Source organism: Neofelis nebulosa, chromosome 8 (assembly GCF_028018385.1).
Source record: "Neofelis nebulosa isolate mNeoNeb1 chromosome 8, mNeoNeb1.pri, whole genome shotgun sequence".
Taxonomy (NCBI): domain Eukaryota; kingdom Metazoa; phylum Chordata; class Mammalia; order Carnivora; family Felidae; genus Neofelis; species Neofelis nebulosa.
The window spans coordinates 30765186-30781523 of record NC_080789.1 but is presented as its reverse complement, the minus strand read 5'-3'; the positions used below and the strand labels follow the sequence as shown (position 1 = coordinate 30781523).

At 45.7% G+C, this 16338-nt stretch overlaps 2 long non-coding RNA genes across 6 annotated transcripts in view; both read left to right on the top strand.

Moving 5' to 3' along the window:
* Positions 1-50: 50 nt before the first annotated feature.
* LOC131519131 (uncharacterized) lies at positions 51-2526 on the top strand. Its single transcript, XR_009265485.1, has 2 exons — positions 51-1297; positions 2060-2526. It is a non-coding gene; the product is annotated as an uncharacterized LOC131519131 (long non-coding RNA).
* Positions 2527-8260: 5734 nt separating this feature from the next.
* The window catches only part of LOC131519130 (uncharacterized), a 48984-nt gene continuing 40906 nt past the window's right edge, over positions 8261-16338 (top strand). For all 5 annotated transcript variants that reach the window (XR_009265484.1, XR_009265483.1, XR_009265482.1 and 2 more), the window contains exon 1: positions 8261-11210. This is a non-coding gene — a long non-coding RNA (uncharacterized LOC131519130). The remainder of the gene's footprint in view (positions 11211-16338) is intronic.

The window sequence follows — 16338 nt, the reverse complement described above, 5'->3', positions numbered from 1 at the left end:
ACGGAAAGGAATTTCCGCTCCGGATAAGCCCCAGTGCAAACAAGCTGCAACAGCGGGCTCGGCGGGAGGAAGGAGAAAGAAGAGGAGGCGGCGGCGGAGGAGGAGCGGGGCACATAAACCAGGGCACTTCAGTTGTCTCATGTTTCCTTCTGTTGAGAGTTCACACTTCGCGTCGGAACTTTTGCGCACAAATGGTGCAATTAGCAGGCACAAAAGCCCTTGTTCGTGACGCCTGTGTTCGCAAGCTAGCTTTAAGAAAACTTGTGCTTTTTTTTTTCCTTTTTATTCCCTTTAAACTCATTTGGACAGGAGTTCGCCCGAACCCCCCTCCTCCGCCCTTCTTTAGGCGGTGTGTGGCATTTGTTTGCCAGTTTAAAAAACCCAGCTCTGTTTGCTCTGATGTTCTTTTAGCTGAGGCTGTGTTGGGGCTGGTGAACTGCCTGGGCTTTAGTGACCGATGAGGTGTTAAATGCTAATCCAACATCTTTCGAAACAAACTAGGATTTTGTTGGAACATTTTCAAGCAAGCAAGCAAACAAACAAGTGCCTGGTTGTCCAGATAGGGAGGAAGGTTGATGGGGGTTTTTTTTTTGTTTGTTTTTAATAGCGTTTAAATTACTTTATTTTGTTTTTAAACAGTGGAGCCTGCAGAAACAAACTGGTTGGACAGTTCGATGCTTTTATTCCCCTCCAGCGGCCTGGGGCGTTATGAGCCATTGTTCCGGGGATCCAAGCCCTGCCCCCCCCCCCCTTCCTGCGGTCACCCACCGCGCGCTGGGGGGTTGCGCTCGTTAATCATTACTGGGCAGCTAGCTCGGCTTCCGACGGAGGAGCCGGTCTGGCGCGGTTGCCGGGTCTAGGTGCATTCTGGGCGCGCGGAGCCGGGCGGGCTGTCCCCACCAGCGGCGTGTCGTGGGGGAAGTCCTACCGCAAGGCCTGCGGGGGCCCGCGCAGGCTCCGCGATCGGCTACGGTAGACTAGAGAGGCCTGTCAGAGGGGAGCCTTCGGTCTCACCCTGACAACCCCCTCCACTGCGGGTCGCAGGGCACTAGCGAGCACCAGCTGCGCCTGCGCGCTGCGCTCCTGGCCAGCACCCGGTCGCCCCCGCCTCCTGGCTCAGCTGGCGCTGGGCGTTGGGCTACCCTGAGGTCGGGTGGGGGGCCGAAAGCGGGCCTCTGGGGTTCCGACGCGGCCTGGGGTGGGTAAGAGGCGAGGAGGAGTGCCTGCCGGGACCCCTTGCTCCCACGGAGAGCTGGGAGTCGCAGGGAACGTCTCGGCCGCTCTGCAGGGCCAGCAGGTAACTGAGGAAGTGCCGGCCAGGCGGGCTCGCTGCTTTCTACCGCGGCGCCGGGGAGCAGGGCGGGCCGGCCGGGGGCCGGATGGAGGCGTGGCCGGGTGGGGGCCGCGGCGGCGAGGAGGCGCAGACCCTGCGCGCAGAGCTCTATTGTTATATAAAAGTGCCGCGGCCTGCCCCTCCCGAGCGGAAAACCACCTGTGTATCGCCTGCCGGGCGCTGGGGGCAGGGGGGCCCTGCGGCCGGAAAGCGCGGGCCCTAATCCGGCCTCCCCTCCCTAACCCCCGGCGGAAAAGAGGCCGCGCATAGTCCCGCCGCCGCCCGGGAGGCGGAAGCGGGGGCAGTGGTTCGAAGGGGAGCGTGTCTCCCCAAGTGCCCCTCCCGGCGCCCACCGCGAGTATAGCGGAGGGCACCTGAGGTCGCGGGGTCTCCCCCAGCCAGACGCCCCGCACCCACGGGCCTGCCTGCTGACGCCCCGGCTCCGATTTGCATTTTTAGTCACCCGCCTCTTCCTTGGTTTGGGGAATGTAGGCTAAAATAAGGCGGCTGCGAGGCCCAGGTTGCCAATTTTGGAGCTGTGCTGCAAGCAGGCCGCCCCTGGAGGAGCGTGTTCAACGAAGGTGGGGGTTGCCGCGCGCTCTCCCCGCGCCTTTTTTGGGCATCCCTTGGAACAAAATTCCCATATTTCACTGGGTATCATCTAGTTCCAACTGGAGGAGGCCTGCGCTGGAGTTGAAGCCTCCGATCCACCCCCACCTGTTACAGGCCTTCCCACCCCAAGACGTTCCAGTCACTGGGTCCTGGGGCCGAGGCAGGACGCTCTGCAGTCGAACTGCGAAGGGTAAAATCTTTCAGCCTGGGATCTCCAACAGAAGAGACAGGGAGGGAAGTCGGTTGTTACTTAGCTATTGTAAAAGTGCACTACCTGGGCATGAATTTGGGAGGATAACCGCAACACTTCTCAAACCTGAAGACAGAGACGCTTAGTTTGACCTATGCTTCCGAATCCTACATCAACGGAATGTCAGTTCTTCTCAGCACTTTCTAGAAAATGCCATTCGGACCACTCGGTTCTAAGAAGAGGGGCGTAAAGGGTCTTTGAAGCGTGGTGGCCAGGGTTGAAATTGTGCCCCGATCACTTCCTAAACGTTCGGCCTTGGTTAAGTCATCTTTTGTAAACCTCATCTTCCATGTGGCATAATGAAGATAATAAAAATATCCACTTCATAGGTTCTCTGAGATGGTTAAATGGGTGAAGCTTCCTGGCATGATGGTGATGTGCTATTGGCTGTTGATGTTTTTATCGCTGTTAATTCCCAGCCTGCACAATGGTCTGAGTCCTTTTCATCCAGATGCCCTTTGAGGCCTGCCTAACAGCCCGCCTGGAGCTTGGCAGTCTACAGAAAAGCCCTCTGAGGAATGCCCCAGGCAGTTTAATCCATCCCAATTCAGCTGTCAAACAAAGCAGGTGCTGTTACAGACCAGTGTCAAAATCCTTTAAGATGGCTAACACAAAGTACCCAGCTACCTTTCTAACTTCTGCCTAACTGGTCCCCTATTAAACACCCTCTTCTCCAGCCACACCAAAATGATAAAATAGAAACAACATGTAGATTGCACATTTACTACGTGGAAGGCTTGGTTTTGATTTCTGTGTTTACATGCATGATTTTGGTCAGTTTCCAGAAAACTCCATGAAAATCATCCCCATTCACAGCGCTTAAGGAATTTGCACGAGGTCACATAGTAACAAACAGTGGGGTCAGGATTTGAGGTCAGACCATTAAGGATTAGCACATATGCGTTTTACAGGGTATGATGGAGCCCACGCACTGCGCTGTTCCCTGCCAAAATTTGAAGGATTGAGTTCTACGTTTTGAATTTTGACCACCAGGCTTTTTCAGCTTCACATAGTCTGTTGCACCCTCCCCATCAATGTCAAAGATCAAAAGTTAGACTTATTTCCCTGCCGTTTTATATCTGGTTATCTTCTTTGCACACACCTCTTCATTAGTCAGCCGTGCACTAAATGCTGCATATCTTTCTTCCTCCGAATTTGTCTTAGATTCTAATCCTGACAACTGCCATTACTAATCTAGTGTGTCAGCACTGCACGTGGGCCTGGGTTTAAACCTTAGCTCTGTTACTCACTAGTAGTTTGATAGGAGAAAGTCACTTAGCCTCACTGGCCTCCGTTCATTCGTTCATTCATTCGTTTATTCACTCATTCACTCCTTTATTCTGGGCTCCAGGAAATCAGGGAATAAAATGGGCAAGAATACCTACCCTTCCCCCACTCCGAGCTTACGTTCTGTTGAAGACAGACAATAAACAAAAGAATTATACAGTATGTTAGAAAGTGAAAGTGCTGTGAAAAAAAACAAGGGAATTCAGTAGTGTGTAAAATTTGGAATAGTTATACATTCATTACGGGCCTAGGAGGATTAGAGACACCCAAAAAGTGTAGGGCACAAAGTGGGTATTCAAAAGATGATGTTTTTAAAACTCACTGCCTTGTTCCTGCAGAAAGTTGACTCCCCGTTGCTGGTGATCTTGCCTTGATCCTCATCATTCTGGCCCTGTTGCCCAGGCTGTCAGGAAAAAGGCTCTCAGAAGAATTCTAGCATCAGGAAGAACTACAGGCTTTCTGATTTCCGGAGGCCCCAGTTCCCTGCTGTGGGTATCATTCATATGCAGAAAACGGTGTTTCCAGATTTGAGCATGAAGCAGGTCTTGCCTTACCCCTCAGAAGTGCACAGAAGCAATGTTACATGTCCTAATTTCTCTGTGTGTGTATGTATTTGTGTGAATGCACCAAGCACTCCCGCTTGAATTCTTTTCATGAAGTGTTTCCCCTGGAAAGCCCCTTGAAAGTAAGTCTTTTGTTTATGAATGCTTGCTTGCCTATTGGAGAAGCATTCCAACTTTGCAGACATTTTCCTGTGTTTGAGGACACTTGCAATTTACTAGACCCAGAAGAGTTAGCATGACTTTTAATCTTCTTGAAGTGATCTCTCTGTGAATACAATATTTATTAACACATTGTGTGAAAATAAGCTCAGTTTTCCGTCAATGAGAGTGTTTTGGAAGGTCTGACTTAAAATGTAGTCTTGTGGCATATTCAAGATTCACTTTTAGAAGTCCCAAGGAGGCCCTCAAAGTGACAGCCAGTGGCTTTCTGAACAGCTAAGCCTCAGAACAGAATTTCTCTGCAGTTGAGAAATGTGTTTGACACAGACCTGATTGAAAGGGCATATGGGGTTCACAAAACTCGAGCTGAACTCTCCTGACAGGTGCCTCACAAAGACAGCAAGTTCTGTCTGAACAGCAGGAACTGTGGAACACAAGAGGCCCACAGGCCTGACAATAGGAAACACACATTCTGCACACTGATAGGCCGTGCGTAGGGAAAGCCAAAAGGAGTTTCAAGCATGAGCCCCAAATTAAAATACCACGACTGCTGATCCTGGCTTGCAGTCAAACAGCCTGCCCCTTGATGAGTTGCTGAAGGGTCTTATTAAGCACAGGCTAATGATTTTCCCAAACAACGTGGAGGTGGGGAGAAAGGCAAGCTAGGTTAGACAGCAGCTAACAGGTAGGTAGGGAGCAGCAGTGCCAGAATTACACGTCTACAGTCACATCCAGGGAGTGGTTGGAGCTTTCCTAGAAAGGAGATGGACTTTTGCACCTTGCCAGAATGACATGACCCAAAGGAAACTATGAACCATTGTGAAGTCAGACCTTGGCCTCAGTCAGGCTAAGTTCTGAAAAATTACGGTCTTCATCGGCTCTCTTGTGTTTTGTTTCCCATCGCCCTGTGGAATGTACATTAATAGACATTCAGGATCCCATAGAGACATGATCTAGAATATTCTCCCGAAGCTAGACAGTCTAGTGAGGAAATTCGTTGAAAGATAAAATGTTGATTTCTTCTTTCAGATGCATTCGTCCCTTTCCTTCCAGTTGCATACATTCATTGATTCCTCCCTCGTATCCTTTATTTCAAAACGTAAGAACTACAAAAGCATATGTAAATGTGTATGTAAGAAGTCATCAGGAAGTTGGCATCTCTGAGCACAGCTAAGCTCACTCACTGTTTTTTTGTTACTGTCGTTGTTGTTTGGAAAAGAACGATGATGCCTTGCTTCCCATTGTACTATTTCCAAAGCCCAGCAATATCCTTAGTGGGAAATTAGGCTTTGCCTTCAGGGAAGGCAAGGGACTATGTGTAGCTGTCTTGCCAGAAGCTCCCCAGTCATGTCATGAAGCATCATTGATGCTTCCTGGGCATTAGCCATGCTGTAGCTACACGCAGAACATTTGCCTTGTGCCTCCTTGTGTGGGCCTTGGCTCCTCTGGCGACTTTTCGCCTCATCTTGTGCTCCTTTATTTATGCAGGTGTGAACAATACAAATAACTGTTGGGTAAGAGAACTAATTATTATTCTAAGTAGGTGCTATTTCCTCTCAGCCCTTTTGCCTCAGCGATCAGTAGAAATGATTATATGTGTCCACAAGACAAGCAAGGCACGCTTTAGCTTCATCGATTAAACTTAAGAACTTGCAGATCACCCAGAATACATTGAGGGAACCCCAGGGGCCTCCAAACTCCAGTGTAAGCAACACTGCTTTCGGCCATTTGAGGGGTTAATTACAAAAGTTATATTTGGGTATATTGCGAAAAACACAACGACAACATAAGGGCTACAATCTCTTCTACATCCAGCCTTATAGATGTTAAATTAAATCTAACTGCTTCCATGATACCTTTGCCAAGCAGATATACCGTTACTCCGGTTTTATAGTGGGGAAGGCTGGACTCAAATGTCAGGTAATTACACAAGAATCCAAACTTGCACCTCGGTCCCTTGGAAACCTGTCCAGTAGGTATGTTTTGCTCCCTACTTGATAGGTATAGCTCTAAAGCATGACTCCATGCAGACTGTTATGAATTCAACCTGTTATAAAATGGCAACTTCTATATAACTTGTTAAATTTTATTTTGCTTGTCAAGACTGGGAGTTCTGGATTGACTCCAGGACTGGGGTTGGTCTGAGACCAACCTGGATTCTAATCCTGACTCACAAATTTTCTAATCATGTGACTCTGGGGGAGATCACATAATCTCCCTATGCCTCAGTGTCCTCATCTGTAAAATGGGGATACTATATTACAGGGCTATTGTAATGAATGACTTCTCTTTGTAAAGGGGTAGGAACAGTCCTGAAACAGTAATAATTCATTGACAGTTACCTGTTTTTATTATTAACACGCACACACATACAGTTATTTTTTTTTTTTTCTTTTAGAGAGAGAGGGGGACAGAGGATCTGAAGGGGACTCAGTGCTGACAGCAGTGAGCCCAATGCAGGGCTCAAACTCACAAACCGTGAGATCATGACCTGAGCCGAATTTGGTTGCTTAACCAACTGAGCCACCCAGGCGCCCTCAACACACAGTTCTTAATGTTTATTGACCTTGCTGAAAGGGGATTATATAGTGGAAAACACGACAGTGTCCATTTGTTCTCAGGAATAGAAACTATCCATACAAGATTTTGAAAAAAATTTTGGAGAGTCAATTGCTTTACCTCTCAGCAGCCCGGAGATCACAGTTTCTGGTAAATTGGTGACACTGAGGTTGCTGCTGGCCTCAGAGGGACTGCCCAGCAGTCTCGGACTTGCCTGCCACAGGGCAGCATGTTCTCCCCACCCCCCGGCGCTGCCGGCTCAGGCCAGTCCTGTTGACTGCGTGTTCTGCAAGAGGGCAGTTGGGAGGTTACCGGCCCGAACAACGTAACCACCATCTCTCAGCGACCTGGGTTTGCAGTCTCTAATGGGAGAACCCATTTGTGTCATGGGTCCTCAACTTTTTAAGACCTCCTTGCATCTAAGAAACCTCATCTAATGAGAAGTTCCTTCTTTCCACTGACTTCCTGCCAGGAGGAGATTTTCGGATGGGGTAGAAAAAGGGGATGAGGCAGAGCCAGGTATGAGAGCCAGTGTCCTGTGGAATGGAAAGGAATCTTCCATTTGTGGGGGAAGGGTGCTGTGCTGGAGGACACAATATAGAACCCCTCCCCAGCCCTAAGTAAACAGACCAGTTGCTTAGCACAGTTTCTGTAGTGATTTTTGCACACGTATGATTCCAAGGCTATTTTTGTTAAACATCTGACAAGGGTGCATCTTTTGGTGAATTCCCATCGCGTTTTTCTGGACCCACCAAAACTTTCAGATTCTTTACCCAAACGCCAAAAGTCTAAATGCTTGGTAGGTCATGCCCCCCTCTTCCCACCTTTCCTCTCCTCGATCTTTTGCCTAAGCAGTTCCCAGGGAAAAAGACTCATTATTTATTGTTTGTTTGTTTGTTTGTTTGGAGAATCCCAAGCAGTTCTGCTCTGTCAGCACAGACCCAACTCAGGGCTCGACCTCATAAGCCATGAGATCGTGACCTGAGCCAAAATCAAGTTAGACACTTAACCGACTGAGCTACCCAAGCACCCCTTTTTTTGTTTGTCTGTTTTAGTTTGTAGTAAGAAATGTTTATTTCTAAAAATATATATATTTCTACTGCTGAAATTGGTGATTGTCAGAGGAAGTGTGATAGGACCCCCGATCTCGTAGCCCACCTACGTGTGTAACCATGTAGCCTCCGGCCCTGGGCCATGTGACCCCCCACTTTACCTAGCATCTTGCCCCCACAAGATTAAAACCCACTGGTTTTGGGCGCCTGGGTGGCTCAGTCGGTTAAGCGTCCGACTTCAGCTCAGGTCACGATCTCATAGTCTGTGAGTTCGAGCCCCGCGTCGGGCTCTGGGCTGATGATGGCCCAGAGCCTGGAGCCTGTTTCAGATTCTGTGTCTCCCTCTCTCTCTGACCCTCCCCCGTTCATGCTCTGCCTCTCTCTGTCTCAAAAATAAATAAACGTTAAAAAAATATTAAAAAAAATAAATAAATAAAAAAAAAATAAAACCCACTGGTTTTGATATTGAACATTGCTGCCTTTCCTTTAGGATGGCCTATTCGTGCAAGGTGCTGTTACTCAAAGCACTGAGGGTAGAGAGAAAGACCTTTCCTCAGCCACACACAGTTTGCATAACCACACTTACCTATTAAAACATGTATTTTTTTTTACTTGTTAAATTTGGTATGAGATTTACTTTTCTAGCGAGAGTGAGGTTGAGTGCGGTGAGAAGTGTCATGTAAACAGGAGCTCTAACCACTAGACACGTATGATTTTTGTCCAAAGATTTTGGCATTTATTCTATCCCCAACCTGGTTCAGAAGCAAAGGTTTCAAAAAACATAGGGGCCCAAGTCCCATCTCCAGTAATTCTGATTTAAATGATATAAAGGGGGTCCCAGGGTCTCAAAAATCCCCCAGAGAATTCTCATATGCAACCTGCAGTGAGAACGACTCACTCACAACACCTATCCCCCCCAAATCTCCTTGCCTAGGGGGAGGCTCCCAGCCAGACCAGTGGGTCTCAAATGTTTAGAAACACCTTGGAGGTACTTGCTCGTGGTCCACAGCCTGGCCTCTCACTTAAGGACCCTGATTCAGAATGTCTAGAGCAGGGCCCAGGCAAGTGTTTTATAATCCAGCAGTCAGGAGTGGCTCACACAAGTGGGCCAGACTTTGGAAAGCTCCGAATGATATCCCAGCCAGCCAGGCTCCTCACCCATCAGCTCTAGTCAGGAAGTATGGAAATGTTTTGGGTGGTTACCTGGAATCAAATAGTACACTGTACCCACAAACATCAGAACCTCATAACAGAAGAATGCAATGTTAAACATAACTAACCTGCTTGTCCTTGAAAGCTCTATTCTTTTTTTTTTATTTTTTTAATGTTTATTTTTGAAACAGAGAGACACAGAGCTCGAGCAGGGGAGGGGTAGAGAGAGAGGGAGACACAGAATCCAAAGCAGGCTCTAGGCTCTGAGCTGTCAGCACAGCTGACGTGGGTCTCGAACCCACGAACTGTGAGATCATGACCTGAGCCGAAGTCAGACGCTTAACCGACTGAGCCATCCAGGTGCCCTGAAAGCTCCATTCTTGAACTGGCACTCACTCTGATTTCTTTTCACGAGCCCTGAAACTGTACCCAAAACTGCCTGTGAATTTGCCTGAAGGAAGGTTTTTCTTGAAAATGGCATCAAGCGCAGGGAGCACCCGTTGTGTGTCGAACTGAAATGATCGCTGGGTTGTGTGGAGATCAGTCAGATTCAGACCCTGCTGTCCACAAAAAGTAGATTGGACTGGGTAGAATAGACTCATGTCCAGGTAGCTAGAATGTAACAGTTAATACGATCATTACAACAGAAAGAAAGCAAGAGGAGGAAATGGTTCCTGGGCCTTGAGTGTTGCAAAGTATCCCAGAGAAAACAATATCTGGATATGCAGATTTCCCCTCTCCCTCATCCCAGAGGGACAGGAGAAGAAAGGCACTCTAGGCCAGAGAGACAGGTGGCATGGCCACCTTGGAGCCATGGCCATGCATGACAACAGTACAGAGAGTGCAGAGCGGCAAAGAACACAAGAAAGGTAGTGTAAAGCCAGATGCAAATGGGCTTTGGATGCTATGCTAAGGAGTTTGGAATTTTTCATTAGGCGGTGAGAAGTCATCAGAGATATTTATACGAGGGTGTGACATGATTTCAGAATATGATTCTAATAACAAAGAGGTGAGTAGATTGCAGGGGAGAGGAAAACCAGGGGCAGGAAAACCAATTAGGAAGCAGTTGCAACTGTCCAGGAAAATGATGCTATGCCACCCAAATCATCCTGTTCTTAAAATAACGTGCTCATCATCTTGCGTCGTTTTATTCCTTTTATTTCTGGGGCTAGAAAAATCACTTAGGCCTCCATGACTCAGAATCCCTCCCTATTAATAGAAGATGACAAAATACTCACCTTACCTCACATAGGGAGGTCTGTGAGATGCTTATAATTGTAGCCAGGAAGGAGGGGGCAATGTTATTCTAAATGCCAATGGTTTAATTCCACTCCAGGAGAGAAACTGCCTTTTGCCTCTTACTTTTATTATAAAAATCCCAGCCCCACAGAAAAGCAGAAAGCCCAGGGAAAGCATCAGAAGTGCACCCTGGAGAGAAAAGCCACTGCAGAAGTTTCCGGTGCTTACCATGCTTGCAACATGCTCGGTTGCAAAACTGAGATTTTGTAAAGAAAGCCTGTCGCTCCATCGTTTCCCATTACAAGCAAAAGTGTAAGGAGTGTTCCTTCTATCGTTCCTGTTGTGGCAGCAGGGGTGGGGAGCATCGGACACTCGCCGAAGGAGTTAACATGCGGTCATTTAAGTGAAGAGCTGGGCGTGAGGCTTTCCGGTTGTGCTCGCTTTCTTGGGTCTTGGAGTCTGTCCTCTTAGCAATGGGCACCTGGTCATGCCTTTTCCATCTGCTACCTGGTCCTTTCCTGCAATGAGATCTCCAAATCACTGCCCCAGACGACATCCGAACTCTCTCATCTCTTTGGAAAAGTGTCACAGAAAGGACTGAAAATGCTGTAAATTTTGCCCAAATCACTTTGTCTTCTACCTCTTAAACAAATCTATGCTCGATATACCTGCTAAGGCGGTGCAAGATATTCTGAGGGATAAAAAGATAAGTCACATGGGGGACGCTCTCCCCTCCCAAAGCTAAAGGTGGGATTGTGACATAAGAGAGAATGTCTCGAACGTAGTATTCAGCATGCTCTTAGGACAATTCAAAGTTCTAGATCCAAAGGGACGGTCATGTTGGATGACCGACGTGTTCGTTCTTCCATCCACAGCACTTGTCTTTATATAGATCAACTACATGGTTACAGACTGATATAGTAAGGGGGCATGTCAGGACCACCTAAAAAGAAGATGATATATGGTGCTTTCTGAGGTGCATTCTCCTAAGTAATAAATGGTAAGTTCTAATGAAACACTTGATCTGGTACACTAAATTACTCTAATTCGTTTGTTCTCTCTTAACATGTACTTCTTGGAAAACTTACTGGTAAAATTGGTCACAAAGAAATTGAGACACTACAGCTTACAGAGAAACAAAAATTTTTAATCCTTACACAAATAGGATCATATTTTAAGGGCAGTTAAAATATCACAGTATCACCGTCTGCATTTACAGGTACTCGTCCATTACTCGTTAGATTCCTTTACTATAAAGGGCTCCGGGAAACAACTAGAAACATGGCTACATTGGTAACAAAGAATCAGTTATAAAGGGAAAGTAATAAATATTTATCCATTTACTAATAGGGTAGCCATTTGATAATTTCTGCTTCAGTCTTTAAAATTGTTTTTTTTTTTTTTTTGAAAGAGAGAGAGAGAGAGAGAGCAAGGGAGGGGCAGAGGGAGAGGAAGACAGAACATCCAAAGTGTGCTCTGTGCTTACAGCAGTGAGCCCAATGTGGGGCTCAAACTCACAAACCGTGAGATCATGACCTGGGCTAAAGTCAGATGCTCAACTGACCGAGCCACCTAGGCACCCTTCTGCTTCAGTCTTTAATTATTATTATGTTTATTTACTTTGAGAGAGAGAGACAGACAGACAGAGTGCGAGCGGGGGAGGGGCAGAGAGAGAGGGAGACACAGAATCTGAAGCAAGGCTCCAGGCTCTGAGCTGTCAGCACAGAACCCGACGCGGGGCTGGAACCCATGAGTATGAGATCATGACGTGAGTTGAAGTCTGGCGTTAACTGACTGACCCACCCAGGTGCCCCTTCAGTCTTTAAAGGTGACATTCATTTCTTTAAAAAAAAAAATGTGCAAGCCACAGACTGGGAGAAAATTTTTGCAAAAGACACATCTGATAAGGACTGTTATCTAGCATATACAAAGAACTCTTGAAACTCAGCAGCAAGAAAATGAACAACCTGATTAAAAAATCGGCCATAGACTTTAATGGACACGTCATCAAAGAAGATATGAAGATATGAAGACATTCACATTCAATGTCCTCAGGGAAATGCGGACCGAATCAACAAAGAGATACCACTGCACACCTATTAGAATGGCCCAAATCCGGAACACTGACAACACCGAAGGCTTGTGAGGATGTGTAACAAGAACTCTCATACACTGCTGATAGGAATGCAAAATGGTATAATCACTTTAGAAGACAGTTTGACAACTTCTTACAGAACTAAACATACTCTTACCATATGATCCGGCACTCATATGCGCCTTAGTATTTGCCCAAGAAGTTGCAAACCGTTCACACAAGACCCTGCACACAGATGTTTATAGCGGCTTCATTGAACATTGCCCAAACTTGGAAACAATCAAGATGTCCTTGAATTGGTGAAGGGATAAACTGTATTCATCCAATGGAATATTATTCAGCACTAAAAAGAAATGAGCTATCAAGCTATGAAAGGACACGGAAGAAACTTATGTGCATATTGCTAAGTGAAAGAAGCCTATCTGAAAAGGCTACGTACTCTGTGATTCCAACTATATGACGCTCTTGAAAGGGCAAAGCTATGGAGACAATGAAAATATCAAGTAACTGCCCAAGGTTAGTGGGAGGCAGGGATGAACTGGTGGAATACGAAGGATTTTTATGGCTATGAAACTATCTTCTTTTTAAAAACATTTTTAATGTTTATTCATTTTTGAGAGAGAGAGAGCACGAGCAGAGGAGGGACAGAGAGAGAGGGAGACACAGAATCTGAAGCGGGCTCCAGGCTCTGAACTGTCAGCACAGAGCCCAACACAGGGCTCAAACTCACAAACCATGAGATCATGACCTGAGCTGAAGTGGAACGCTTAACCGAGCCACCCAGGCACCCCGCTAGGCACACGAAGCTATCTTGTGTGATACTCTAATGGTGAATACGTGTCATTATACATTTGCCAAAATCCATAGAATGTACTCCATCAAGAGTGAACCCTTATGTAAAGTATGAACTTTGGGTGATAGTGATGGGTCCATGTACGTTCATCAGTTATGATAAATGTACCATGCTGGTGCTGGATGTGGGTAGTGGGGGAGGCTATGCATGTGTGGGGACGGGGGATCTATATAAAAAAAAAAAATCTCTGTACTTCCTGGTCAGTTTTGCTATAAAGCTAAAGCTGTTCTAAAAAATAAAGTCTATTTTGAAAAAAATAACAATGTGTTTGCTACTGTCAGGGGACTTGGAACTACAGAATGTGGTTTTCCCATGTGTTAGAAGAAAGCTCCTGTTCAAATGTCTCCACATGTTACATAGTTGTTGTTGTTGTTGTTTATCTAACTTACCTATTGATGGATATGGAGGTTGCACATAATCTTTTTTGTTATTGCAAGCAGTGACTGCAATGAATACGACCTTTTGCACATTTACCCCCTTTGTACACAGGTGTATCTGCAGTATAAAGTCTTAAATGTGGCATTGCTTGGTCAGAGCATGTGAATTTATAATTTTGATAGATAGCCCCCAAACGCCCCATTATACTGGTTTGCATTGCCACCAGTAGTGTATTTCCCCACACCTTAGCTGACACAGCGTGCTCGCAAACATTTTGCCAATCTGATAGATGATATCAACATCTCCTGTCTTGTATGCCGTATGGATTGCCTTTCCTGTGAACTCGTCATTCTCTAGACAGTTTTGACTGCCAAATAAATAAGTAAAATAAAAAAATCCTATTGTATTTTTCAGACCTTACTTTCGACCATAACATTAAGTCATGGTAGCCAGTGAACTTAAATACCATTAATGAATCGTTACTTTCAAACAGAAAACACGTAGAGGCACTTGGTAAACCCAAAGAGCATTTTGATACAAAACTCATTGATGCCTGACTTTTCCTTCTCAACTCATTCTAAATCTCATCTTGTAATTAAAACTGCTCTCACTCCTTAGAATTGCTCAGGGTCAAAGAGCCCTGGTTTTTGTTTTGTTTTAATCCCAGAAGGGTTGTTTGTTTTAAGCTCTGCCTCAGCCATTATTATCTATGCGAACCTTCCAAGGAATTTTCACCCATTAAAATAACAACCTTAATATACTCTCCTAGCATTCACAGGACCTGCCTTCCGCCCAAGCAGAAAGGAAAGAGTGATACCAACTAATCTTTCTGCACTAAATATCTAAAAGCTTTTATTCTCACCCCCCGGTTCCCTCCCTGAGAGGAGACTATCTGACCCATTAAACAGAGAAGTGAAAAAGTCCCTTTACTTCTCTTTCTCAGTCTGGGAAAGACTTGTGACACCAAAGTGTCTTGTTTACAGTTCCCAAATAGCACATTGCTCTTGGCAGCTGATGTTCTTTAGCTGCTGATTGAAAGATACATATTTTACACAAAAAAAGAATATCCTGAATCAAGAGGATTTCGAATATTACTTTGAACTGGCTTTATCACAAGTACATATCAGGAATCAGCTGGAAGTGAAATGGGAGGTAAGGACACAATGAAGGTAGAAGAAAGCATCAGAGATGATAAGATGGAGATCAGGAAGTAGGTTTGTAAATAGCAGGGTGGATATAGGAAAAGCGACTCTCTGTTGTCCTGGTTCTCCACACGGAAGTGGCCAGAAGCTTCTCTATCCAGTCCTATTGAGGTGAGAGAAAACTCACAGGAAAGCTAGATGAGATTTAGGAAACGTATCCTCAACCCAGAGACCCTTAGCTCTAGTTAACCTTAGTAGAGATTATGATCTCCACTCATCGGGAGATTTCTTATTGGGAAGAAAATAGACTGTAGGCAGGAGGTCAGATAGAAGATATGACGTGATTTTTAAATAATCATTGTCTTAGTAAAATTGTCTAGAAAGTAAAACCTGAGGCAAAGATCTCTTGCTAAGGCTCTGTTGGAAGGTACAATCCCAAGGCTTCCTGGAAGCTGCCTGGAAGACAGGGAGGGGATTGGCCTCGCCGGCACAGATCTGGGTCCTGGAGCCCCTGAGGCTCCGGTTGCAGCAGGTGAGATGCCGTCTCACCAGAATCACATCCTCAGGAATCTGTCCATTCAGGAAGAGGTGAAAGGTTAGAGAACAGGTGGGGCTGGCGACCCTCGAGAGGCACATAAATTAGTCTAGTAACGTCGTAGTTTAAAATCATGGAAAGTACAATTTTAAAGCTTTTTAGGATTCAAGAATTAGTGCTTTTGTTAAGGTTCAGATGAATGACTTTCAGATAAATGAGTCATCAAATCATAACGACTGTAAGGGCAGGAATTCTATTATTAATGAGACTTACGATTGATGAAATATTTTTTATGGTTATTCAGATTGGTTCCTGGACTGAGTTTACTCATTCTTAATCAGCTGACTTTTATTATTAAAGTTAATTTTTAAAGGAGTGTTCACGGGGCGCCCGGGTGGCTCAGTTGGTTGAGTGCCCGATTTCGGCTCAGGTCACGATCTCACCGCTCGTGGATTCTAGCCCTGCATCGGGCTCTGTGCTGTCAGCTCCCAGCATGGAGCCTGCTTCTGTGTCTCCCTCTCTCTCTGCCCCTCCCCCCCTCTCTCTCTCAAAAATAAATAAACATGGGGAAAAAATAAAGGAGTGTTCATAATTTTAAAAATGCTTTTAACCACAATGCTTTGTTTCCAAATAGTATGTAATTTGTGCTAAGAAATACATTTCAACTTCTAGATGTGTATTTTACGAAAACCCCTAATGCATCAAGGGGAAAGGTGACAAGGTCTAATCTTTCTGCACATTTGTGTGCTCACAGCAGGGTCCTATAGTCTGGATCTAGGGTAGGGAGGGCAGATGGCAGTGACGGAAGTAGGGAAAAATCAATGAAAGAGAGCCTGTCGATGAAGTGAGTTTCATACATTTAAAAAGTAAAATAACAATGACCCACCCTAGCACATACACCCAGATGACATCTGGAAATTTATGGAGAAGTAACAGGAGAGCCTAAATGAAGCCTTCTGAGAAAAGTTTTTCAAACTGTGTGTTCTCTTGAATTCTCAGGATTCTAGAAACACATTTCAGTGATCCAAGAGAAACAGCCACAGTTGGTGTCATCGCCATACATACGGCAAGAAGCTAACTTTGGGGACCAACACATGGGCACTTGTTCCTGAGATTGTAATATCTTTAT